The 27184-nt window shown below is 39.2% G+C and overlaps 1 protein-coding gene across 2 annotated transcripts in view; it reads left to right on the forward strand.

Moving 5' to 3' along the window:
• The window catches only part of SPOCK1 (SPARC (osteonectin), cwcv and kazal like domains proteoglycan 1), a 323259-nt gene that overhangs the window by 190719 nt on the left and 105356 nt on the right, over positions 1 to 27184 (forward strand). The window lies entirely within an intron of this gene.

Consider the following 27184-nt stretch of genomic DNA (forward strand, 5'->3'; position numbering starts at 1 on the left):
CAAGAGGTGGAGTTGCACCTATTTAAAACCAGTGAAAACCTGAATATGGTAGCATGGGTGCATGTGTAGTAAGAACCGTCAAATAACACAGCATTGTTGCGATTGCTTTGCACACCCACAGCCCTTTTGGGTGTGCTCAGAAGGATTTTCCATTTCATGCATCATTATCAACTTGCTGTAGTGGCTTTACAAAGTATGTAGGCTCAGCAAAAAGTAATCAGGAGAGCAGCATCTTGCATTGTTGCTGAGGCTTTCAGACAGTTACACCAACTTGCATCACCTGATTAACTCACCCGCTGAAGAGTTCCAGCACAAGGAAGCTGTATTTTTCCAGGCAGAATGTAGCTAACTTTGAAATCACCAGTGATAACGCAATGCCATTCCTGTTTAATTTCCTTTGTGCTGGAATGCACACTTTTTAAACCACTGCAAGAATACGGTAGCAGTGTATAAAAGAGAGTTAAACAGGAACTTGTTATTTTACATTTGCTCAGACCCTGGCTTCACGATGGCTAACTCTTCCTGTAAGGCTTTCAGTCCCATGCCTTTAGAGTAAGACTCTTACATCTGCCAGCACGGCTGGTCATGTATTTTTTCGTGCTGTGGTTTTGATCCTGCCCATGGTGGACCTGGTGGATGTGGGGTCCCCTGACCCAGCTGGCGAGGCACCTAGAATAGTTTTGGTTGGAAAAGACCTTTAAGGTCATTGAGTCCAACTGTAAACCCAATACTGTCAAGTCTACCACTAAACCATGTCCCTAAGTGCCACATCTACATGTGGGTCTGTGGGAGAGCAGCTCACGGTGCTGGCAGGTCTCGTTGTGGGTTACCCCAGGGGTGCCAAAGGAGCCAGCTAGAAGTCCCATGCCCCAGGGGCAGCCTGGCCCCTCCTGTGCAGCATCCTCCATCCCTCCTCCTCCTTCCCTTCACAGTCCCCTGGTGAGCAGCCCCGTCCTTGAAGGTAAGGCTGAGAGGTGTTCCAGACAGACAATAGCATTTTGTCAGCACATCCTCTAAGGCGTTTACAGTACAAATTGCACAGGGCTTTAAGAGAAAAGGCAAGACTGAGCAGTGATTGAAGAGTGTGTAAAAGATAAATTTGAAGGTACCTTCTTATATGCTTAATAGTCCCTGGACTAATGATAAAGCCTTATGAAATCTTTTGTGTGGATTAAAACCCCTTTCAATTTGGACATGATCTATGAGGAAGAGTCTTTATTAGTTCAGTTTTGCATGAAATGCAGTAGTTAATACCTCTCAAAGATTTCCCATACATTTGCAGTCCTATAAAGCTTCTCGCCATTTGTCTCGGCTGGTGTTGCTAGTGCAGCTGATGGGAAGGAAGAGGGTCACTCCTGGGCTTTTTTGAAAAGAACGGAATGAGAAAAGAAGATTGATGAGAAAATAATGGGCATATTAACATGTCCAGGGTTTACAGCTTTGTTCAGTCCATTTAACTGGCGATCACCAATTAGTTCATCACCGCAGTGTACGTCACTCACGAAGGTAATCATGCAATGTCCCTGCTTCTCTGCTGTGACTTGGAAATACAGCTATTTACTCAGTATTGCTTCAGTATTTTTGAAGCTACTGCTGCTGACCAAAGACACCACTACTGAATTCCTCACAACTTTTTTTTTTTTTTTAAGATCTGGACAAGTTCCCACATAAAACATCTGTTCTTCCGAATTACTCATCAAAAGCTTGGTGTGACCAAGGTGGCCATGCTGGCAGCTCCACCTACCAACAATGAGCAGATAAATCTCCCTCTCTTTCTTAATAAATCCTGCAGTTGATACCTGATTTTGGGTTAGGAAGGACCTCATTGAAAACAAGTCCAATAAAATCCATCCCCGTATGTGAAACTGAGTATTTTCTTACCACTGCTATTCTATGTGCTGTTTGTGTGCTTTAAGTTGCATCCAAAAGGGAATACACGAATGAAGAAAATTAATAATTGCCAGAATGTCAGTGACCCACCTGCTTTCAAGAACTGCTTGGGAGCATTACAGAAAAATCTTTGCCCACAGCAAATGCACTTTTAGGGATTTACGAAAAGTTGTGCACATAAGCAAGGATGTTAAATGGCGCTGTTCCTCAGTGTCTTTGTATTGGATCAACAGTTACCCTTTAAAACGCACTAAATACAGGACCTATAAACCCTAACCCTGTTGTTTTGCTCTCCTGACTCACTCATGTCTGTGTATTCTCTTGCTTGCTTCGCTGCTAAATGCTAACGAGGCTTGGCACAACACCAAGGGCTCCTTTGGGGATAATTTCTTCGGTGCTGAGCGCCCGCCTGCCCTGTTCTCAGCAGCCTGGCGGTGCGAGGCAGGGCTTCTTCCCAAGCTCCTGAAGTTTAATGTGCCTGATTGACGTGGTAGTGTTTATCAAAGCCTCGATACGTGAGCAATCTATACGAGGTTTTGTAACAGAACCAAACCTGGGAGATGGTTAATTATCTTTGGATCTGCTAATAACATCGGCTTATTCCCCACTTAGCCTTGCTCTGTTCATAGCTTTTTTCTTACTCTTTTGTTGATTTTCACGCTGATGCAGAAAATAATTGTTGGTCATTTGTGTGCTAAGTAGAATTCAGAGAAAAAAGCATATCCCAAAGGAAACTTTACAAAATAACATTGTCCAGCTTCCTGCTCATATATTTATCAGTGTTAACTGTATGTGCTTTATTTGCATATATTTTCTTGAAAGGGCTACTACAAGGAGCAAGATAGAACACGCAGAATAATAGGGCAAGACCACTGTATAGTTTATTCATTTTTTTTGGTCTTTCTCCGTGGAGACTATGCAACTAGTTTTTCTGGTAAGCTTCTGTTACTTCAGAATGTTTCCAAAGCAAAGTGTCAGTATTTCTTAAGTTCTCTGTAAATCCCTACTTTTCTTTCAGTTTGTGCTAAAATGAAGAGGGAAGGGATGTGATGCTCTAACAGGGTGAATTCTCCCCTGTTTCATTGATGTCTTGATGCTTTTTTGTAAGCTGGCAGATGCAACACAGGCAAAATTATGCAGAAAACTGGGAAAATATGCTGTCAAATATGATCTTTCAATTATTATTTAATCTTAGCTGAGGAAAAACGCAGTTATTTTCAATGGTGCTGCAGTGGAACATGGTTTGTTCGTCGGCCTTTGGTAGGCAGCACGTCAAAACCAGTGTTCTGGGACACAGAGACCTTCCTGGAGTAACGCCTCCATGTCTTGAATGGTGAGATGCGGGACTCCACTCAATAATTTAGGATAATACAGCTCTACAGTAAAGTCATAATGAAGATTAAATCGTTAATGTATGCATTGGATGCAGAAAACATAAATATCAAAATTATTTTTTACATCTTCAGACTTTTTTGTAAGTTCTGGAGTGAATTCACAGTTATGAGTTAATTTTTACTGCAGATTTGTTTATAGGCACCAAATTAATTCTTCTGTTGATTAACATTTTCAGAATTAATGGAAGAAAACTGCACATTTAAGAGCAGAAAGAAAATCTTTTGACTGTTGTTCTAGAAAGCCATTTCAAATTTGTTGGGTTTTTTTTTTTTTCCCAAGTAACAATAGAACAATATTTACATCTCTCTGCAAACTGTTTTGAACGTCACTAAAACTGATTTTCCCTAAAAACAAAGAATGTTTTCATGCAAAACATTTTATCCACTTTAATGCTGAGCATTGATTTCTCTAATCTACTGGCATAGATTTTTGCTTCAGAAGAGTGTTGAAATATTTGATTAAACACACACTCACAAAAACCAACAGATTGCATTAGGATTTTTCCAAACAATATATTGTACTGGGGAATCTGCCAAAATTTAGGCTTATTATTTCCAAAGGTACCTCTGACAGAGTCTTGGAGAATTATTTTAATCCTCTATGAATGAAAGTTCTAGACATGAACAGGATGAAGTAAATGGCATTTTTTTGCAATTTGTAAACTATAGTGCATTACTCTGTAAAGGCTATTATTCCTTCTAATATCTAATCAGTCATGGTACATTGCAGAGTTTAACTGTAGCTCTTGCTGTTTGTCCAGAAAAATAAATGAGAATCCAGGAAAATCAAAAAGAGACGGGCATTTGAGGTCACAGCCAAGTACAGCATATAATGTGATGTGCAAGTGATGCGTGCAAGTCCACAGAGAAAAGTTGAAACCTTTTAAAAGTATTTCATCTGTGGACTGCCTGATAACAAAGGCTTGCCTCTGCTACAGTGCAAAAGCTTTGGATTTTGCAGCAGACAAGTAACAGACGTGGAAATCAGGAATGTTTGTTTTTCTTCTGTGTGCAAGTTTCCTTTTAATAAGACAGAGAGCACATGGTATGATGTGCCATCAATCTCCAAGTGCTCAAGGGGACCTCTGAATATTAAGGGAGAACAGCACAAGTCTGGCACTATCCTTTATTCCCCATTACAGTTATTTTTAAAGTTTTGATTATGAAAATTACTATCTCAGCATGAACTCCCAAAGGTCAGTAGCTTTTCCTCCAAGACAGTCTCTATCTTTAACAGCCTGGGATTCAGTCCAAGGATGCTTAAATATTGGAACTGCATTCACTGGTTTTAAAAGCAGATATTACTCTACTGAACAGGGTAATCTGTAAACTGTAAGTCTCATTCTCCGAGTGGTCCATTTCTCAGTTTCAACGCTGCCTAAGGTAAATTGCTTTTAACTAAAGAGACCATAGGGAGAGTCTGTAGAGGGACAGCTTTATCAGTCAAGGTGATATAAGCCAGTTCTGTTCCAAGTCATGAGAGTGACCTACTTGCTGCCAGGAGTTTCTGCACAAATATCCTTCAGTTTATTGTTTTCTGGAGGAAGCTGGCTATGGTATCTCTTCTCAACAGACAAGACTTCAGGTACCTTTTAGGCTGTTTTCTGGCTTTCCCAAGCTCTAGATATGCTATTGACTTCAGTGCGTTTCAAAAATCAGAGACAAAAGACTGCTGAACATTAGTAAACATGTAAAAGCAAGATCCACTTTTCCTTAAAACAAAATTCAAATACAGTTCCTGACTCAAAGTAAAAAGTGCCCAAGTTTTGCACCATGCATTTTGGCATTTCTATGCATTTTCAAACTGCCTCAGAAAGACGTAGACATTCAAAAGTATGGTCAGGCAGAGCACAGGTATCTCCCATGGAAATAGCACAAGATTGTCACCAATAGCCTGGATGTGAAACTTTTTGCATCCTCGGGCCAATTAGAGCTCATTAGAGTAGTGCAAGGTGACTGTCTCTTATTGGACATGGGTAATTTTGAAATATATGATAGTGCACAGCTCTTTGATAATGGTTTTTGGAGTGTGCAGTCCTCTCTCTGCTTTGGCAGTAGCAATAGATGAACTTGCTCTTGCTATCAACAGGGGATTTACGGTGTTTTATTCACTGTCGCCAAGCACCTGGCTGCTGGGGTGAGTATCTTACTGCTAAGGTCATTGTCTTTTACTCTGCAGCTCCTGTCTCACTGTGCTCTACTTTACTGTGTGGATGCCGCAAGCACAAAAGGAAGCACAGGGGCTACTGAGACATCCCCCTCCTCCAGAACTCCTCCTAGACCAGGATCAGGGCACTCATGGAAAGCCACCTCAGTACCTCCGGATACCTTTGGTATCATCAGAAAGTTGTTGTATTTAATAGAATAAGAAAATAACCTAATATCTTCGGCACTTTAATTAACATTTATAAATAGTCTGTGCATTTAAAGATAATATTATTGGATGGGTTGAATACCATTTTGTAATATTCCTGCTCTTTATATTTCTAGTTGTACACTTTTAAGCAATATATAAAAATGGGCCAGAAGTGACTTCTTGGATCATTAAGTCCAATCCCTCTGCAACAGTATCATATAAACTTCTTCATTAGCTTAACAAGTTCTTCTGTCTCAAAGATAGTAAGGTTTATTGCCCCCTTACCTCTGCTGGGAAGAATCCTTAGCATCTCAACCTTTCTGGTTAGGAACCTGATAATATGTAGCCTAAATTTATCCAAATCCAACTAAAACTTCTGAGTTTTCCAAATGGTTCCTCAGTATTTGTTCGGAAATAATGATCCTCTGTACTGTTACTAGCCGCAGCAAATGCTCTTACTCTGTTCTTATGAAGAAGCTCTCCTAAAAAGACATTTCTCTCGGCTGTCTGTTTTCCTTTGTAGCAGAGCTCATTGGGTTTGGCTGCTGAGATCAGTAAAGAAATGAAACCCAGAATTATCACTTTGTCTTCTTGCTGTTTAAACTCTTTACATATCTTTAGGTATTATATTCCTTCTGAGTCATTTCCTATTAAGATTTTAATCTTTATTTCTTAAATTAATCCCCTCTTTTAAATGCCTGTTCTATCCTTGCCTGCTTTAAACCTGCAGCTGTCTTTCTGTGAGCCCTGGTGGCGTATCTGCAGTTCAGATGTTTCTATCCCAGGTGGGCTTTCAGCTGAACACTCTGGAGAAAAGTTCTGGATTTGATGTTCTGTGTAGCTCTGGATTGATACATATGGTAGATGTATGTGCAGTTTGCTGTTTCAAGGATTTCTACGTAGCATTCTGCATTTTTTTCATCCTCACTAGAAACATACAGTATCCAAAATTACTTTTCTCTGAACAAAACATTTTTATTAAATGATGACAAGAGGAGGTGGAGAGGGAGTTTGAAATAAATGCGAACCTTAATTATTTGAGCATTAGATGTAAACTATATATAAAATTCAGCATTTAGAGCTCTGAGATCTGTCTAATAGGAAACTTCAACGTATAATGGTGGGAAATGCATGTTTGAAAGTTAATGTGTGAATATAAGTTTGTGCAACAGATTCACAGGGAACACAAGCCAGCAGGAAAACTTAAATATGCAAACAATAAAATAAGGGCAAAACAATGTTCTTCAACGGTTTTACTGTCTCAGTCGGCTCTTTTGTTGACTGCAGAATTGCTCATATATAAACCTCTTGATACAGCTCTTCTCAACTTGTCGAGAGCTAGCATCCAAAGCTAAGTTAGCATCCAAAAGCTCCTGTTTCCCTTGAGATATGTGAAAGAAAACTGAGTTAAAAGTTCAGTCGCCACCTCCATGGCATTTGTATATTCCTGACTTGGATTGTGAGCTGTTTATGGCATAAGGGATGTTGGCTTTTTTTGTTGTTCGGAAAGCTCCTCTTGCTCACTCTAAACTGAGCAAGAAACAAAAACAGTAACCGGTACAAATGTCATCTGCTTGGCGAATGTCAAGAGATTTGCCAACAAATGAATAATGAACAAATGAATAAAGCCGGATGGAACGCACTGCCTTCATGTCCTTGTTCTGTAAGAAGACATTAGGTTTTGCATATGGAGTAGCTCAGTAATTCTTGGATTTTCAATGCTTTTTCAAACAACCTTAACTCATCATCATTATAACTATTATTAAAACACAAGCAGGTAGCTATATTAACATGTGGGACCCAAGAGGACAGTTCTACAGGCTTTCCATATACTTGTCAGCAGGTCGCATGAGTGCGGTTTTACCTTGAGCTGTTGGCTGCCTTTCTCTATAGCTACATTAATCATCACACAATGGAATCTGCAGTCTTTCTGGGTTTATCACAGCCCAGTAGATTAAGGATGTATTTCCCAATTCACGCTCTTTGTATTTTCTGTATGCTAAAAATCTTAACCATAGAGTTCCTGGAAACAAATTTGTAACAGTATTTAATACGTGTCTGTATTTTTGCTGTTTATCCCTATCTTAAATCTGTTGAGTAATACAGTCAGTCAGAAATTATTATTTAATGTTTACAAATGACCTCCAATGCTCTGAAAATTATTCCGTATTTATAGAATAATTTGTTTACTGGAGATTCTAAATTTATTGCTGGTTTTTGTTGTAGAAGCCCCAGGACATGAATGTGTTCAGTGGAAAAGTCTTTTTAGTGCTAATAAAAGGCATGCTTTAGTAAGATTGGTACTGATGTTTACAGCGAAGGAATTTTATTAAAGCTTTTCTTCAATTTTCAGCATCCCATTATATTAGAACAAGTATTAAATGTGCAGCATTTAAAATTCTTCCTTTTGATAAATGGCATTATACATTCCAATTGCAGTGAATATTACAAACAATATATTTTGTATGAAATTTGCAGATTCGGTCTTTAAAATACTGCATTTCGTTTGATACTGGTCAGTTTGCTGTTTTTTACACTCATGTGTCTTCAATATTATGCAGACTCAAGATACATATCTTTTGAACCTACCAAAGAGTGATCTTTATTGTTCGTAAAACAGTTCTATACTTTACTGTTACACTTGAGATTTTCCAGTTATTGCTCCTAAAGCCTTTCACTAGCAGTGGAAGAAATTGATAACAACAGGCTAAAACTCTAATGAGTTGGGCCAGACTCTTCTTTTACTCCTCTTGCCTTGCGTGGTTCACAGCTTTCTGCCCTGTGTGTAGCTCTGTCAGGTGGAAGACTGGCTCCTCGAAAGCTGGAAGTGGTTTTGCTGAATTTCATTCCACATTCAACATCCTTCATCATTTCAGGCATAAAACTTCACTAGGAAAAATGATGAAGCCATATCCAAGATCACCCTGAGGAATTCATCACCAAGTATCTTGGCTTTCATTTTTGAGTTAAAGGTTGCAAAAAACTTACACTGTGAAGATGTTTTCCACATAGGTTTGCCAGCTCCAAACTAGATTAGCAGCAAAGGCATGAATGTCAGCTGACGTAAGGAGTTGGAAAAGGTAGTCTGGGGTGTTTTGTCCCCTTCACAGCCATGCAGTTCCATCTCGCGGCACTCTTTTGAAAGAAATAGCATATGAAAACAATAAGAAGGAGCTTCTTGCATCAATCATTTTCTTTTTTCGTGCAAGTTATGTTATCAAAATTAACTTCTAATCTATTACGTCCTACTTCTTTAATATTTCAATTGCTGTCATTCTCATTTCATTAATAACCTTATGATTGCCTGCTTAGTGCTCTGCCAGAACTCCTCAAAAGCTCAACCTACAGATTCTCAATTTAGTCATTTTATATCAGATTAATTCAACCCATGAACCGCAAATGACATTATTTATGAACGTGAGCCACCAAAGTAGAGTCTGTTTAAAGCTCTGTACATAGGGAGTACTAATTGATGATTAGAAATTAACCCAAAATGTTCGGCATCTTTAAACATGTCTGTCCAGGTATCGCCGTTCCATTACAAATTGACTACAGAAAGGCAAAGGTGTGCATCAGCTTTTTAGGCAAAAGGAGTAAGACCTTAGCAGGCTTTTGAAAGACATATTGCTTGTATCTCTAGATTTAAACCAGTCTTACAATACATGATAATTTCATTCCCATGAGCATCTCCTGTACCTTAAAAAGAGGGGCAGAAAAAAGTCTTGTTATTTCTGTGCAAAGCTTCTTATTGTGCAGCCAGTTTTTAAGGGAGTCAATGAAGGAAACACCATGCTCATGTGCATTGTAATTACAGTCCATGTCACCAATGCAAAATTCTTCTATGATCTTTAATAATTGGAAGAGGTGATCAGATGTTTGAACTTCAAAAACTATTAAGGAAAAGACGGGAATTCTTTTCTGTGGTTTGACCTCTCCCCCTCCTTTCTCCCTTGAATCTGCTGTGACACTCAGTGCTTAGTTCTCAGTGCCAGTAGTCAGAAGACCATATTTTATCTCCCTTTCATGGCTTCTTAAAGCTGAAGAGAGTTATCATTTCAGAATCCCACAGCTCTCAGGATTTGGCCTGGTGGGTCTGGCATTCGCTTTCCTCAATGGGAAAATATTGATTCATTAAAGCCCATCTCATACTTACGTGCCTGTAGAGTTGGAAGCCTACAGGCTCATTTTATATTTGGAGGATCCATATTCACCTCCCTCACCTGTGCATGCAGGTATATCTTTTATCAGGGACTGTATATTCAATCTAAGCCACTTCACTAGCTACAGCCTAGAGCTGTCTAAAATGAAGAAATAAATCACAAATATATCGTGGTAGTTTCTGTTACGTTAATGAAGCATAATTACCAGTAAACATTTCTGCAGATCTGTGCTGTTAAATCTTTGTGGAATAGCGGGGGCAGGAAGATGAACTAGTTTTCAGATCGGTTAAGGCAGAATTGTCAAGCCTTCATTTTGCTATCAGTTACTGGATTTGTGTTCTCCAACAATGAAACCCTAAAACTTTCCTCGCAAGTAAATACAGAATGTTCAGTGATTGCAATTTAAAAAGTCAAAATTTCTAGCGGATTCCACGGAGTTATTTCCTACTCTAATTAGCATATTAAAAAAACAAACTCACTTGTATTGCAGCCACCTCTGTGAAACCAAATATTGCAATTAGAGACAGTACTTAAAACTGGGGGGGGTTTAATGTTCTTGGATTAGCTCTTAACTTTGTGGAATTATCTGAATAGTCTTTGCTGTCTCAGTTTGCACTCAGCTCCCTGCTGAGATTTTTTTAACACTGGAACATTTTGAGAAAGTGGAAACAGAAATAAGCTTAAAATGAAAACAAGCTTTCAGCTTTAAGGATTGAGTAGACACGTTCTGGAGTCTTCTGACAAAATGATTTTCCTGTCAATTCAACAAAACATTTTCTAGGAATGTGAAGAATAGCTCTTGACAAGAAAGTCTCTCACCTCAGAAATGTGAGTAGGATGGTGAAGAAACCTTGCGTGTAGCATGTGAAAAGAGAGGTTCAAGCCTGGTCACCCCGGTAGAATAGTCTTCTGGATCTTTTGATGAGTGGTTATTAGTTTTTCTTCATGGTTTCCCTGAAAGTCTGTAGTTTTTATCCCTTACTCTTGGTGTTAATTGGAGAAGGGATTTGGTCTTATCCATTCAGGTGAGCGCCTTAGTCACTGGGCTGACAGATGGTTGTCTCTCTGCAACTGACCCAATGAATATTTCATTGATTATGCAAAAATCACTCAGTAGCCTAAAGGTTATGGCACTCAGCTGGCACTCAGGCTCTACTCAGTCTGTACTGCTGTTGTTAACAGGAGGGTAAATAAAATCGGCTTCCCAGCGTTCCACCTTTGAGAAGTCAGTAAAACCAGACTGATGTAATCACCACCTCCTGCCTTGATGGTATGACACGTTTATTTTATGTGAAGGTTATGAAAAGAGTCTACAGCATATAGTTACCCCCCAAATGACTGGAGACCTCAATTATCATTTGTACCTAGAGAAAATAAAACATTATTTTCTTTCACTGTTTTCTCAAGAGACAGAGTATGGCTTTGCTCCTGGAAAAGTGTCTGGAGACATTTTCTCTCCTCTTTTCATTATTTGGAAGTGATCTAGCATTGCTGCTCTCTTATTTCTACAATGCTAGAGAGGAAACAATGGATTATGATTTCTGAAAGATTAAATCCTTTGCCTGGGTCTTCACTGGCTTCTGACAAATGCCCACCATTAAAAAAAAATAATCCCAGTCTCCTTCCTTCTCCATTTCCTGGGACAGTATCTTTAATAAGTGGATATTGTAAAGCACTTTCCCAATAACCCTCAACCAGCTTTTTTTTTTGCAGAATTTTCTTTGCATGCTGAAGAATAGGCGATTTCTATCATTACCTCTCTTCATACTTTTCCAGGAAAAGTAAAAGCTTCAGAGTGTTCTGAGGACTGGCTGCTAGACTTGCAGGATTTAGGGGAAAAAAAATCTCACAAGTCTTGGGAATGCTTAGTGATGTGATCACTTTAACTACTGCAGTATTTTTCTTATATTACATTTTAATTCTAGCAGCAAAACTTGTCCTGAAATAAATATTCTTTGGCCGTTTCTCTACTTTTATCCTGCCTAGAAGATCTGCACTTTGAAAAGAAATTATTTTGTCCCTTAATGAGGGCTTATGTTATCTCACAGATCTGAATAAACATGCTCCTGTACAACATAAAGCAGTTTTAAAATAAAATAAAAAATAATTGTACCTTGAGGCTCTTTTACAACCTTGTAAAATTTCAAACCTGTGTTACTTTTCAAAAAAAAAAAAAAAAAAAAGGAAAATATACCCAAGGACTAAAGCATGCTGTGCAGTTCATTGGAATCCCAGTTGTATTCACTGATATATTTTATCTCCTGTTTATTGTTGGGTATTTTTGTTTGTCCTCTCGCCTAATCTATATTCTCATCTCTATATTTTTCTCACCTTTCTTTCAGCACTTTACTGAATCTGTAATACTTTACACTTCTTATTATGCAGCCCATTTTTTATGGGAGTCAGGGAAGGACTGTTCTGACAGTTATGACTGGGATTAGAGGAGCTTTCTACTGGAGTCCCAGTTTTGACCCAGACTGAATCAATCATCTGTAAATTTTTCATGTAGCACACTCTACTAGAAAGGAATAGTTTTCTAAAAGTTTCGGAGAAGATATTTGAACTAAGTTACTTCACTTTTGCAAAGAAATCTTTGCAACCTTTTTATTAACGACTGTTAACACTCAAATTAATGATTGTTCACACTCAAATTTAAGCTGCTGATTACAATTTACCTTAAAGATACAAAACTGAACTTCTGTTCTGAAGTAACGCTTACACTGTCTCTGATGGAGAATGCAGCCTTAACACTTCAGATTATGTTGCACTGTTGTCAGGTTTTCTTCTGTTTCCCCTTTTTCTTCTTTCATGGCAATAATTTTGAGCCTTCCAACTGTATTAAACTCAAGAGGCTTCATAAATGTGGATATTTATGTGGTGGATAAATGTGATGTAATCACTCTCATTAAATCAGTTTATAAGTGTTCTTTGTTGGAATTGGTGGGAAACTCTTTTCTTGTCTCCTCACAAATATGGAGGTTTAGCATTTTTTCCGTCTTAATGAAAATACTTGAAATTTCCGTCTTAATGAAAAATCTTGAAAAATGTCACTTTTAGATACGCAGTAGAGTCCAGCCAAATCACCCTAAAGCATTTGTTAATCTAATCTTGAAATATTTCAGTTTTATTTTGATGTTTCTTTCTTAACTTCTGGTGTAAGCTTTGTTTAAACACAAAAGGGGTCTTAATACAAATTAGCCTGTAACTCTGAATTTGGATAAGTAAAACATTCTGACAAGATAAGCTCTTCAGCATTTTTACAGATATGGAAATCCCATTTTCCCCATGGATTACTTTGGTTTCAACTAGTCAGCATTCACTTCTTTGAGAAAGAAATATTATGTGTCTAAACTTTCCGTACTCTCAGTTTGAAGACAGGGACCATTGAGGCTCCAGCTACTTATCCTGGCACACAGGAAATACAGTAGTAGGTTGGAAACCATTATTCTAGAAAATTATGTCAAAATAGCTGAAAGAGAGGTATTTATAACACCTTATCCTTTTAATTAGATGGAATTCACTAAAAAAAGTGGGGAAACGGGTCTTTCAAGCAGGTAATTACTTGGCAGCGGCATACCAAGCTGTTCGTACTCTGCTAGGTGGCTGTTGCTGGGATTCCTGGATGACTGCATGCCTTACGTCCCACAAACTACTGGTCCACACCAATATCCCGTTAATGTGCACTTTTTTATGGCTTTTGGCTAGGATGTGTTTCTTGTATTTATCTGTATGCATGCAGCTCCTAAAGAGAATTGACTTTGTATCATCCACTCTCACACTCTGTGAAGTTTAGGAAGAACCACTGCAGTCTGCTTATGCTTTTTTGTGATTTTTTTGTGATTGTTCCTCTGTCACAGCTGTATTATGATAACACCTAAAAAAATGCTATTTAATATGTATGGGGAGTGACAGGTGGGAATTTGGCTTTGCTGATTTAGCTAGCCTCTAGCTTTGATCACCCTACAGCCCATCTTCTTTTGTGAAACAAAACAAACCATTCTAATTAGTTGGTTGTTACAATCAGTGATCATCAACTGTGGAAGACTAATTAACCTTAGTAGTAAAGCATAATATAAGGGGGTTTGTTCATTTGTTTAGTGAGTTAAGAAGTCAAGAGAACAGGGTTAGTTAAAAAAAGTTGAAAACACTAAGAAAGAATCAAACCTGCCCCTCTAGTCCAGCATCCAGTCTCAGGCCTTGCTTAGAAGACAGGCATAGAAATACAGATTTCTATCTGTATTTATATATATATATATATATATATGTCTGCATATCTGTCTGTATATACAGATATACATATATATGTGTGTGTGTATATATGTGTGTGTATATATATATATGAGCTAAAACTCCATATTTGTGAAGAGACAAGAAAAGAGTTTCCCACCAATCCCAACAAAGAACATTAATAAACTGATATATATACAGTCCATATATCTATCTGTATATCTATCTATCCATATACAGATAGAAATGCAGGAAAGTTCTATGTCCTCTGCTTTTTCTTTCCTCGTCTTTAGAAAGTCTTTCTTTGTACCTTATTGGCATATAAACTGATGGTCTGTGTTGACAGAAAGGATGTTTTCTAGTTTTCTTGTAAAAATTAGTCTGTCCATTCTTCATTGCTGTACTTTCTAATGCCGTGTGCCGTTATTCTGGTCTTTAAATCTCTTTTAAGTCCTTTGACAGATTTTTTTAGTCTCAGCTAACCCAGTTTACCTGAAGTCCAAGACTGCCAAATTGAATTACACTGCGGTCATTCCTGCTTAGCACCTCATCCATAGTTAATTTCTTGCGCTCCTATGTTTTATCTGTGTATAAATTTTTCATTTGCAGCAATATTTTAGCTTAGCAAAGGAAGAGCAGAGAATTCTGAGGGATTTTTTAATTAGTTCCTTTGTTGGTTCAGAAATTTTTGCTTTGTTTTGCTTCGTTTTGGACCATCTGCCTGTGTAACTGAGGTTTCCTTTCAAAAATTCATATTCCAGTTTTTGATGAAACACAATGAGAGCTATTCATTTCCTAATGAGTTTCACCGAGACCTTGACAGCAAACCAGCAACATGTTGAAATGGAAATGAAATGGAAACCCTGCCCTTTTCACAGCTGAGAAGAGCTCCATCGCTGACACCTTAGAATCATGATCAAGATTAGATAAATGGTCTGTAGGCTGTTGGTCAGAGAACACAAGCTGAACTTTCAATGTTCCCGATGTTCAGTGGTCTCATTACTCCAGTTCACCTGTTGATAGGGCTCTTTGCTAAATTCTAAAAGGAACAAACCGAGGATCATTAGGGTGTGAATCCAAAGCACAGTGATTTATCCATAAAACAGCCTTGCAGCTGCTGTACCACAGCCCTCCGAGTTAGCTGTGACTACCTGTGGCTTCCTTTATCGGTAAGGAAATGGGCTCCTGCAGAAGGTATCTCAAAGCACCTAAATTACTTCCCAGCTCTGGGAAGAAACAAACTCGTATTCTGTATTTTACCTTTGCAAATACCTCCTTGCCTCACCACAAATATTATTTACTAATGGCCCAGAACTCGGATAGGTCTAAAGGAGAAAGTGCATTTTGTATTCTAAACAATATACAGGCTGAAAAGAAGAGAAGAATAGATTGTAAACAAGCAAAAGGTGAGAGTGATTGTTCAGGTGATATGAAAGGATTTTTGGAATAAGATACAGAACATAGCTAAATTCATTATTTTCCTCTTGGACACAGTGGAAAGGAGAAAGATAAGGTGCTGTAGTTAGCATCCTGGAAAGGAAGGATATAGGTGAAAGTCCAGCTGATGTGATACATGTGATGATAGGACAACAGTGACTGAAAAATGGAGAAGCTGATGTGAGAAGGAATGTATGCTTGGTTTTGATGGAGCAAGCTTCTAATGAGGACAAGATGTTCCTGAGAAAATTACAATAATAGTACAAAAAGATAGAAGGATAAAGCAGAGAGGACACCTGTAAAGATTCTCAGACTTCCAAGGATTCAAGTGTACAACTACATATAAGTAGTATGAATTCATATGTAGTCTTCATGTAAGAAGACTAGACTATTACAGGTGAAGCACCAAAATTACATTTAGAGAGCATCTGGAGAGAATATAATACTTAATGTGGTACTTCCTAGCAGAGATGGAAGGAGCAGTTAAGAGCAGGTGAAGAAATAACGGCTTCTCCAAGGGGCCTCATTTCTGAGGTTGAATGAAGCAGAATAAAGTTTCAGAGGTGGGGGCGGGGGGGGGGGGGGGGGGTGAGATGAAAAGGAGATTAGGTGAGAGGAAGTCAGAGTAGAGTGGTCGGTCTTAGAATCAAAACGGTTAAATACAACAGCGAGTAGGAAAGGGCACTGCAATTTTTTTTCCACAATTTTATAAAATTCCCCTTAAACAAGCTGACCAGATCTTGAGAAAATAGGGCTGGGGGAGAGAGTCGGAGATGCCAGTCAGGCAGAAAGTAGAGCTCAGACAGCAGGTTTTGTGAGAAAAAAAATGTTTTATGAAGAAATGCAACAACATCGGGGCAAAAAGAACAGTATTAATTTGCAGTGAAAAAAATCATTGCAGTCTCTAGATTTTCACCAGAGCAGCAGAGAAATGGTAGAAAGAAAGAGTAAGAATAGGGTACAAGGAATCAATAGTGAGTAGGAGAAGGACAGTGGAGAGAGGGGGCTTGAAGGAGAAACTGTTGGGAAAGCCATCTGGGAGCTCGCAGGAGTAGAGCTCAGTACACAAGAAAAACAAGTGGCCATCTTTTATGAGTGGGATGGTTAATTCAGGATTCATCCAGATGAGATGACAGAGATGAAGAAATGGTGACCCTTGTTCCATCCATTAGTCTCTCATAAGCGAAGTCACAAAGGGTGAGCGGGGACAAAACCAGTGGTGAGGACATGGATGTATAGTTCATCACAGCAAGATAAACAAAGGGCAATGTATGCTGAAACTATATGTATGTATGTATGTAAATTCCGGTGGGAAGGAGTGATTAAAAGTAAGGTGGCACATATTAAGCCAGCATTACCTGCACTAAACTGATTCCTGTTTAATAACTTAGCAGCAAAGTATTTAAATCTTTTTTTTTTTTTACAAAACCTGTGAAAGTCTCAAGTAATGTTATGCTATATATCTAAATATGCCGCTGGCAGAGTCTCACTTTTTCACACAGTAAAGTAAGCTTTTGAGGAAGCTGCTATAAAGTGCCAAAACTTTCAAAAGTGTAAATGTGCAGCTACATTGCATTTTAATGGCACCTTCAGCCTCCATGGGTAGGGGAGCCTATGGAGCTAGACATTTGAAGAATATGGGAAGAATGGCTGGTTTGTAATGCGTGGTTGCTAGGCTTCATGATTCAAGGTCACAGCAAAGTGAAATTTTAATAACTCAGTGGAAGTAACTCATGAAATGTATATCTTGCAGTTTCTGCAAATATGTCAATTGCATTCATCTTCAAATTTTACCTAAAGGTGTGTTTCACCACGTGCTGTCTCTAGACTGGATTATGTGCATTCAGTACATATCATAAATTAATGTGATTATGTAAATTCTGTCTATCGGTTTAGGACCTTCCTGAAGCTCTAGTCACCTTTCATTAAGACATAGCCTGATATAAGATGGGTAATGCTATTGATGGCCTCATTTGAGAAGCTGGGAATGGTATAGATATTATGAGCTCCATCTCTAGCATCAAATAACCAGACAGACAGGACTGAATATGTTGAGAAATTCAGCAGAATGTTTAGACATTCATAGTACTGAGGTCTGTAAATCAGCAGTGCTGAATAAGCAACAGGAGCATTAGCCTATTTAGATGCTAAAAAGGACGGGGTTTTAAAATTACCCAGCTCCTTATAATATTTATAACTGGTTTGGTTAGCATGCATTTCACTTCCATTCGTTTTATTCAGACATAGGAAACTGCATTCTGATTATTTTTCCAAACTAACCTTGAACAGTGGATTTTGACTACACTCTGGAGGTGGTTTTGGGATTGATTTCTTTTTTTTTTTAATTGTCTGTTGTTTGACAAGCCAATTCTATTCAGAAATCATACATGAATTCTTAGGTAATCGATGCTAATTGTGAAAATCCTCAACAGCTTAATCTGCTGTAGCCTTCCTGAGAATTTAATAAGCCTTTCTCATAATAAAATGTGTCAGAAGGGGCAAATATTTTGCTAGCACAGCTTGTAACTGATTGTTTGTACCATGGTAGCAAGTATTCACACAACAGAAGTACTGTGCAGTCATTTTTAAACAGGAACATTTGGTTTAGTGCCTTAAGGGCAAGAATTATTACTATATTTTTTAAAATGCATTTACTTTCTCATCCCTACCAGCAATATGTCAATTTTTGTGAGGATTGCATGTTATTCGCCTTAGGAAAAGCAAAATCAACATAATGAAGCAGAACGCAGCTGAGCTGTCTAAGGATGCTTGGTTTGGGGGGATTGTTGATTCTCCCCCTGCAGTTGAAAAGTGACAGTAAGGTCTCTGAGCCTTTTTTCTTCAAAAAAAAAAAACCAAAAACAATTAAACCAAACTCAAATTTTTTGGGCAGCGGAGCTTTTTGGAATACAGAAGTAAGGAATGCGTTGCATGTGGCTGAACTACTGCCATCGCTGGAATAACTAAGGGTGGGTGATAAGCCATGCTGAAGGACATGGAACTGATAAAGATGCCAGTGGTGGTCTGCCACCTCTTTCAGCCCAACGGTTTGTCTCAACAGTTTCATTCTGCCAAGCAGCTGAATGTCTGCAGAGACGTAAGGCATTGGGGTTTTGATGCTGTTAAACTTGGCAGGCCCCTGCACTTGGCCAAGAATGAGGACTGTTTAAAAACTTGTCTATCCGCAGCTGCTGGGTGATTCATCAGTCATCTTGGAACTTTCTGGTGTTACTAAATGCTGCCAAGAAATCTTCCATCATTTTTAGCATTACAAAGGAACTTGCACCTTTCTGTTTGCACAGCTACTCAGCCACGCAGGGCTCAACATTGTAACTAGAAATGGGAGCTGTAGCAGGGAAATGGTGGAAAATAACTGCTCTGCCAGATTTGGTGAAAACAATTTTGAATCTGTCTAATTGTATAAAACAGGGTATACTGAGGATCAGTTTTCCTCCCCAACCAAATGCGACAGCTCAAATTAATCTCATATGTCATCAGCAGTTCAGCTTCCTCAGAGATCTTGGCAAGCTCTGCCGGCAGGAGGAGGCAGACCTGATCAATACAGTATTTTGATATCAAAATAATCAGATCCTGGGCAGAGAAAAGGTATCTTCATCCTCTTAAAATGTATTCAGGGAAAAAAAAAAAACATGCAAGCTGTCACAGAAGGAAGAAAAGAAAGCCAATGCCAACAAAAGTATTAAATTTGCTGCACACCTTCACCTTTAAGCACTCTGTGCCAAGTTACAGCGTCTCTGACAGCATGCAAAAATCCAGGGTTCAGAAGTGGCCACTGAAGATTGCTATAAACTGAGGACTGGTAGAAAAGATTTCAGCTTTAATTATGAACTTCCTGCTATCTCCCCTCCTCCTTTGAAATTCAAGGCACTTCATTTTACTTTTGCATAGTTTGGTGTCTGAGATTCCTTTTTATGTTAATATAAAAATAACAATGAAAAGGAAAATAATTCTCTTATGAAAATTCATGAGAAGAGGCAGGGTTTAGAAGCTGTGTTATTTATTCAGAAGAGCATAATGACTTTTAAAAACACTGGGATTGTATGTTTGTGTGGGTTTTTTGCTTATTTTTTCTTTTATGTACCTTGCCAGTTTTCATATCTATGCCGCTGTGGAGCATATGTATTAGGTCTAAAAGTTGCAAATCATTAAGAAGTTAGATTAAATAATAAACTGCCTGTAAGCGCAATAATCTATTAGCTAAGGATGTAAGTGGACCTTCCAAACACCATTTTTATATATTAAAGTGGCCAAAGGCAGAAATCCATGTGCTCCTCTAATGACCTTAATAAACAATCTTAGCATTTTTAGTCCAGGAATAAATAAGGCAGGTATTAACATCTGAGATGGATACTTGTACTGAGAGATCCTGATATTGTGCAGAACAAGCTCTCTGGGGAGTTTAGGAGCATCCATATTTAAAGCCGTATTAGAGCTGTTCAGACACAGCCCCTGCCGCTCTTTGAGCAGCATCGCTCAAATAGATGCATTTGGAGGATTCTCTGACTCAGTGTTGCTGGATCTCAGAAATTACCCGCAGCAGTTGTATTGAACCACTGAGTCTAACAGACTACAGTTTTTCTGTCCCTCTGGGTCCTCAGAATCTATGTCAGCTTTCCCAAGTCCTCTGTTCCTTTAAAACACATAAGAAAGTAAAAAATAAAAAGATTCCTTCATCTTGCAGAACCAATAACCTTGAGCACCCTGGGCCCTGAGACACTTCATTCTCTTTCAAGAGCCGGTTGCTAGCTGGACCTAGTAGGGTCCATGCAAGAATCTTCAGGGCATTTCCCCTGCAAGGTGCGTCGGGATTTTACTTTGCAAAACGTGTTGCTGTAACAGAACTCTCAGCCTTCCCTGTACCTAGCTGACAAGTTCCTCTTGGTGCTTGTCTCCCCCATGATTATTTTTGTACTGCCTTATTGTTGGTAAGAAATAGAGGCTTGACTCTTCCCTGGCAATTCCTCTTTGCTTGGAAATACCTATTTTTCATTGTATTGGAATGACACCTGATAGACTTTCACCTCAACAGTCGAGATTTTCCTTTTCACTCCTCCCTGAATTTTTCTTGTCCAACTGTCTTCTGGGTACAGCCTGCTTTCTGAGAATAGGCCAGCAACGGACAGATTTAATTCCCAATATAATGTCATTGGTGTCATTGTTTGAAAGAACAGCAGGTAAGTAGAGTATCCATTTACTGTGAGAGAAAGTCCTGAACAGGTCTAATTCTGCCAGAAGGGTCCCCAGTCACCACCACGTCCCATTAAGGATGTTTGCACATCTACCAAAGTACAGTGAGTAGAGGTCTTTTATTTCTTATGGCTCTTTTAAGCCAGATCTGCTGGGAAGCAGATATGAAGGCAGCAAGAGAAAGTAATCAACAGCATTAGTACAATCAGATAGTTGGAATTATTTCGTCGAATAATGAAGCCAAAGAAAGAGGTAGTATGTAAGTCCAGTGGGATGATGCTGAAATGCAAGGCAGCTCTGCATGTTATTATTCTTTGTTTGTGAAGGTGTACATTCCCGATAGAAAAATTACTCTAATCATATGTCTGTTCTCATTTTACAGTGTTTGTATCACATAAGGAGTCTAATTCAAAAGCATCGTACTTTTTTTTTTTTTTTTTTTCCTCCTCAAGGTAATATGTGCAGTCTGTTTTCTTCACATAGCTTGACTGGTAGTGGCTCAAGGTATATACAGCTCTTGTGGAAAGTATGAAAGGTTGTAGAAATGAGGCCAAACTAATAAACAGAATTCAACAATGATACAGAGAAAAAAAAGAGTGTTGCCATTTATACTGGGAAATTTCAGCTCTGTCATTCTTTTCCTCAAGAACAAGAGAAAGAGCTTATGCAAAGGAGAGATAGGAATAGCCAGGCACTGCTGGGTTTATCTCTAGTGTGATAAGCTTCCTTCAGGGAGGCAAGAATGAACTGTGCACAAGGCATAGAGAAGGTACCAGCAGTACATTTTAAACTCTTTCCATAGTGAGTTGTTCCAGCTTCAGGACAACATTGAAGCTCGCTCTGTCAGAGCTCCTTCCAGCTTCCCGGGAAGCACAGATACTCGGTACCCACTTTGGTGCACTGAAATCTTTAACTTTATTTCAGTAGAGCTTGATTGGTGAGTCGTTGCATGTGATATACAGCATTTTGGTTTGATATCAGGGCTACAAAGAAAGAAAGGTGGATGAAGTTAATCGTAATCGTGAGGAATGTCTCCATGTGAGCTGTAATTGGGAAGTGATGTTCACAACTGGCAGTTGCCTGAAGAGAAGGTTATATGGAGAACCCTTGCAGTAGCTCGCCTCCAGCCTGCCTCCAGGGAGCCTGCAAACCCCGAGGGTGGTGAGATCCCTTTTGCTGCATGGAAGTGGTCTCTGGAAAGGGCCACTGGGAAGAGATGGTCTTTCATGCCATCAGCCCATCTAGGACCAGAGCTCTGAGGGCTTTCAGGCTTCTGGCTTTAGAGCAGAAGAAATGGGGACAAGAGTTTCTGTCCCTGTAGCACTTTACGTGTCAAGGCATCCGCAAAGCCCCAACCTTGGGACCTCAAGGTCACTTGCAGCCCGAGATAAACTGGCACACCACCATCTAGACCTCCAGTAGTTACGTCATTGAAAGTTCAGGAACACCAATTTGTCTCCATGAAATAGTTTGTTGGGTTTCTTTTTCAGGTAATTAAGTAATTTTGTAATTAAGGCGTATTTTATACAATAAATAAAATTCCTGACCAGCTCAGTACTATGCAGATAGGACCCGAAGTAAGTAGTTGTATTATTTTAGGCAGCAGAAACAGAGAGGTGAGAGTTGCAAGTAATTTGCAACATGTATTGAACCAAATTCTATGCTTGTGTAAGGTCACCGAAACAGTGACTACAGGAGGAGACAGTACCAATCTCTCTGTTTTGTTTCCCTGACACTTTCTGTCAGAAGAAACTGTGTAACTTGTATGTTGGGGTCTTTTTGGAAAACTTCCTGCTGTTTATTTGCAGCAGACCTTTGAAAATCCATCTGACAAAAACTCCTCTGGGTAAAGAAGTGTCTTTTTCTTGTCCAAGAAAATTACTAAATAGGTTCCAAAGTCCTAAAGAGGAACTTCTACTTACTGTCTCCCTCCTCCCAAAACTTTGGCAGGAGTTTCAAAATAATAGCTTGTCAACTTGTATCCAATGGAGCCTGATTTGTAATTGCACTAAAGCCATGAAAGCTTAATCTGCTGATTTAATGTATGTGCATTTGGGAATAACTAGCCTTGAAGAGGAGTAATGTATATTTTCTTCTGAATTCTAGTGCATCTTATATCTTTACTAATACTGAAGTTCATTTACAGCTTCAATTGAATTTGCACTTGGTCGATCAAATATAACTACATCAAAGCACTGAATTGGTCTTGTTTATAGAATATGTTGATATTTTGGCTGTTTCTAGTCTGCAGTGATAAGACAAATATTAATTGAAACAAAAAAAAAAGTTGATGTATTTTCCATTGTAAATTATATTGTAATTTTTCAATTGTTTTCCTGAGTTATAGTCATTAGCTTATGTGGCAATATTATACAGCTTGTTAAAATACAGTATGCCCATGTTGTCTGATAAGCTGTTGTCTCAAAATTGAACACTGATTGATACTCTCAATTTGCACGTTCTATATCAAATTTACAAGGTCCCATTTTTAATTTCATATCTTTATAGACCACCTGATCATATCGTACTATATTCACCACAGCTTCACCTAGAGATTCCATCAACAAGAGAAATCAGCTGCAGAGCAGGCTAACAGATCATTGTCTTCTCAATAAGTAAATTAATTAAAATCTATCAATTAGTTCAGTAAATGGCAAGAAAATGAATTGTCTGCAATAGTTTGGAATTAAGTATTGAGTGAAACTTAAGTGTATCCATTTCATAACCACTCTCACTTCCTATATTGTGGTTGTGATGCTCTTTGGCGATGCCCTCCAGGTTTCACACTAAAAGAGAAATTATTCCCTTTTAAAAATGCTACTTTACAATACTTTAAAATTTCAATTTTTCCAAGAGTATTTCAAGGCAACTGAAAATGAAAGAATTCATAGTTCTAGGACCTGCGTAAAATTTAAAATTAAATGGAAACAAATTGTAAATGTAAATAAACAAAACATCACCTTTGTGAAAGTGACTTTATTTCGGCCCCCGCCTTTGCCAGAGGTTGTTTCCATATGTGCTGTTCTGTGCTGTGCTGGAGAGAATCGTTACAAGCAAAGATGCAGAGATCCCTGACAGCACAGCCCGCATCACCCGCTCGGAGAGCAGGTCAGGAATTAAGGCTGTGGGTGGTTTTGAGAAACTGTGACTCAGTGTGTGAAGTGTTTTTTGAGGCATTGAGTTTGATGGCCTTGTGCTGAACAAAGGCAGGGTCCAGCAGCAGCCCCGAGCCACCAGCCAGGTGGGAAGGGGCTGGGTGATTGCCACCCCTGGGGCTGCCAGCTGCGCCCGTCAGCTCTCACCGGGGTGCACCTGGGGGTGTGAAAACCTTGGGTGGAGCCAGCTTTCCTGGAGCTCCTGAGGTCCTGTTCCAGTAAAGCTCTGTGCTGGGGGAGGGCAGGTGCTGGGGGCAGGGGGGCAGGCAGCGTGCCCGGCCATGGCTACCACCTCTCGTCCAGCTGGCTGATGGCATCCAGCAGCCCTGCAGCATCCTCCCCGTTCCTCTGCGAGCAGAACGGCTGTAGTCTCCCTGTATTCTCACAGTATGTGGTAAGTAGTATGTTTGCGTAATGAGTAATGAAGTTGACTCAGTGTATGTTCTCCCTGCGTTGAAGTGGGAGTGTTTTAAACCGCTGAAATTTCTTTATGCATTAAAATGTTAAGAGCCTGAATCCCGCAGAACTTAACTACTCCTTAAATCTTACGCCTTTTGGGGTGTCGGTTCACCAGTCTGAAAAGCAAAAGCAGGCAGGGTTTGCCTGTAAGTCTTAATACTTGAGCAAGACATTCATGTCTGTTGGCTTTTGGAATATTGAAAGTACTCAGCCCTCTTGTCCTGATAAACGTGGCAGACTTTTACCTCAGTGGGGAGTTTCTAGTTTGTTCTTTCTGCACAGTTGTTATTTTCTATCGATTTGTAGTAGACCCTTTCAACTCTGAGCCTTAAAGTTGGTTAAATTGTCGGGGGGGGGGGGGGGGGGGGGGGGTAAGGCCTAATTTGCTTTGTCCTGGCTTGCTCCTGATCTATTTATTCTAAAACAAGATGATTAGCATAGCAAAACATGTTCCAGGGTATGTGAATGTGCACTTCCATTGAGAAGGGATTTGCTGGCTGGCTGCTTATGGCAGCCAATACCCTCGTCTAGATTTTAATTTGTTTGTTTGGATGTTTGATGTGTTGTTAGGGGTTCTAGGATTGAAAAGCTTCCAAAAGTTTTATCCAGCCTCTCAAAATATCACTCCAGGAAAATGCATGTTTACTTTTGGAAAACAGATGTTCTCCCCAGGAAATAGGTGCTTACCTATATTTTTGGTGGGGTATGGAATCTGGGAATTCAGTTAAAACTTTTAGCTATTGCTTACTTGGCCAAGCTGGCAAAAAATATTTTTTTTGCTTTGAATACGGTGGCATTTTGCCCTGTTTTTTCTGACAAAACTGTAGCTAGAATATATTCATTTTTGAAGCCCAGCTTGTTTCTTGCGCCCCGGATGGCTGTGCACCGCGCTGCCGGCCCTGCGCACGTGCAGGTGTTTGGTTTGCTGCAGGTTTCTTGCAGCAATCCCCTGCCTTGTTATGCACATCACATGAAGTGCTACTAAAAGTGCTAAATTCTTCTTTTTAAAAGAATAAAGTGCTTGGAGATGTACTCCAATGCGAGTACTTCCTGTTATTTATTGTCTCAAAGAAAGTGATATTTAATTTCCTCTTATTATCAAAAGAAGATCCTGAAGATGAATGTGGGGGAGGAATAGAATAATGTTTCCATCAGCATCTGTAAGTGAAACGCTGCAAATCACGCTCAGGAGAAACCACTTGGGTTCCCAGCTAAGGGGGGGGCTCCAGTTCCCACACGTGGCTCCAGACCCAAGGCTGTGCGTGTGCTTTTCTGTTCTCAACAAAGTGAGGGAAAGGGCTACCAGGCTTGATGAGCTGCTGAAATGACTTGAAATGGATAAATTAATTTTTTTTTTTTTTTAAAGTGATGGTGGGAGAGTGGAAAACATCATTAGCTCCGGAAGAATCTTCCAATAGAAACTGGCTTTGCAATATAAATCTTAAAGGGACCGAGGCAGGATTAATGAAATTAAGAGCATGGGGGGGTGTAAGGCTGTGCAGAGCACCATGTCTGCGATGGACTTTTAAGCTTATAGTGTAAAATGCTTGAATGTAGTTTAGTCCATAAATGCTGTACCGTGTATTTTGTACTTGCCACTCGGAGCCTGACGATCCTGTGATTTGTTAGGCATCACTCTAGCTAAGAACTTCAATCTACATTTAATTTTGATGAGGTGCTCATTAGTTCAGTCACTCATCTCCATCCTGCATGCTCTGTGGCTAATGGCTGTGATGATGATGGCATAGATCATACACTTCAAGTTTTAACATTTCGTAGCTGTCTTTCTATAATCCTAAATTTTCTTCACAACAATTTTACGTATAGAGAAGTGTCTGTCTTTTGAGATTGTGGAAATCAAAGTCTATGAAAAGGGAAAAAAGCACAAAGCACGCATGATCTGTTCTTCAGCCTGCAAAGGAGAGGCACAGAACCTCTCACATCTGTCTCCAGTCTCTGCTCATCAGTATCTACAATACTGTATCCAGATATGTGTCTGACTGAGTTTGTGTGTTTCTAGAAGTGCGGGAGCATAAGTAAAGCGAATAAGGAAATTTTCTTGTCAAGTTAAAAAGACAAAAGAAATGCCAGGAATCAAAACACTTTGAGAAAAATAGGATAATAATTATATTATCGTAACAAAGTATTGTTGGAGGCAAGGGGGCTGCAGAAAAGTCATTTACTCTGGAAAACTTAAATAAATGGTTTGCGAGAGAGCACATCCGTGGAGTTGTGTTTGGCGGTTTGAAGCCAAGCAACCACCCATCTGCAGCATTTAGCATCTGGCATAATGGTAACTCTGCAAGGAAAAACGCATCTGAAAGAGAAAGCTGCTCTCTGCATTAAGAAAACTTCTTCAAAATAACAAGGGAATTTAGTCTTAAATACTGGGCTTCTATTTTCATAGTTTATGATACCATGATTGGATCCCTTCTGTGGACGCAAGCTTCTTAATAGTACTGTTCATCACTGACAAAGGTTAGACTTGAAGAAAACTAGAACTGAGATGAAAGAATAGACTACTTTATTATTTTAGCAGCTGAATGTGTCATTACATCAGAGTCAGTATTGTGTAGCAAATTGCAAGCTGTAGTGAAATTGCTTTAAAAAATATCTGTATATATTTTTCTAAAACTGTGATGAAGTCATTCAGTGGCACATTGAAATGTATTTCTAGCTGAACTGTTATATCATATCTTTTTTCACGGTGGTACAAAAACAGATGGCAGTTATTTTTCTTAACAGTCTCCAGCAAAGCTGATGCGATGCCTTGCCTTCCTTTGTAAATGCTTTCAAGTGAAAGACAAGGACGCATGGCCAAAATGAATCTGCATTGTAACATTGGCTTGTGGTTTCTAAAGCAAACTTTTAATCAGCTTACAACAGTGGGCTGGCGAT

Source organism: Falco naumanni, chromosome 8 (assembly GCF_017639655.2).
Source record: "Falco naumanni isolate bFalNau1 chromosome 8, bFalNau1.pat, whole genome shotgun sequence".
Taxonomy (NCBI): Eukaryota; Metazoa; Chordata; class Aves; order Falconiformes; family Falconidae; genus Falco; species Falco naumanni.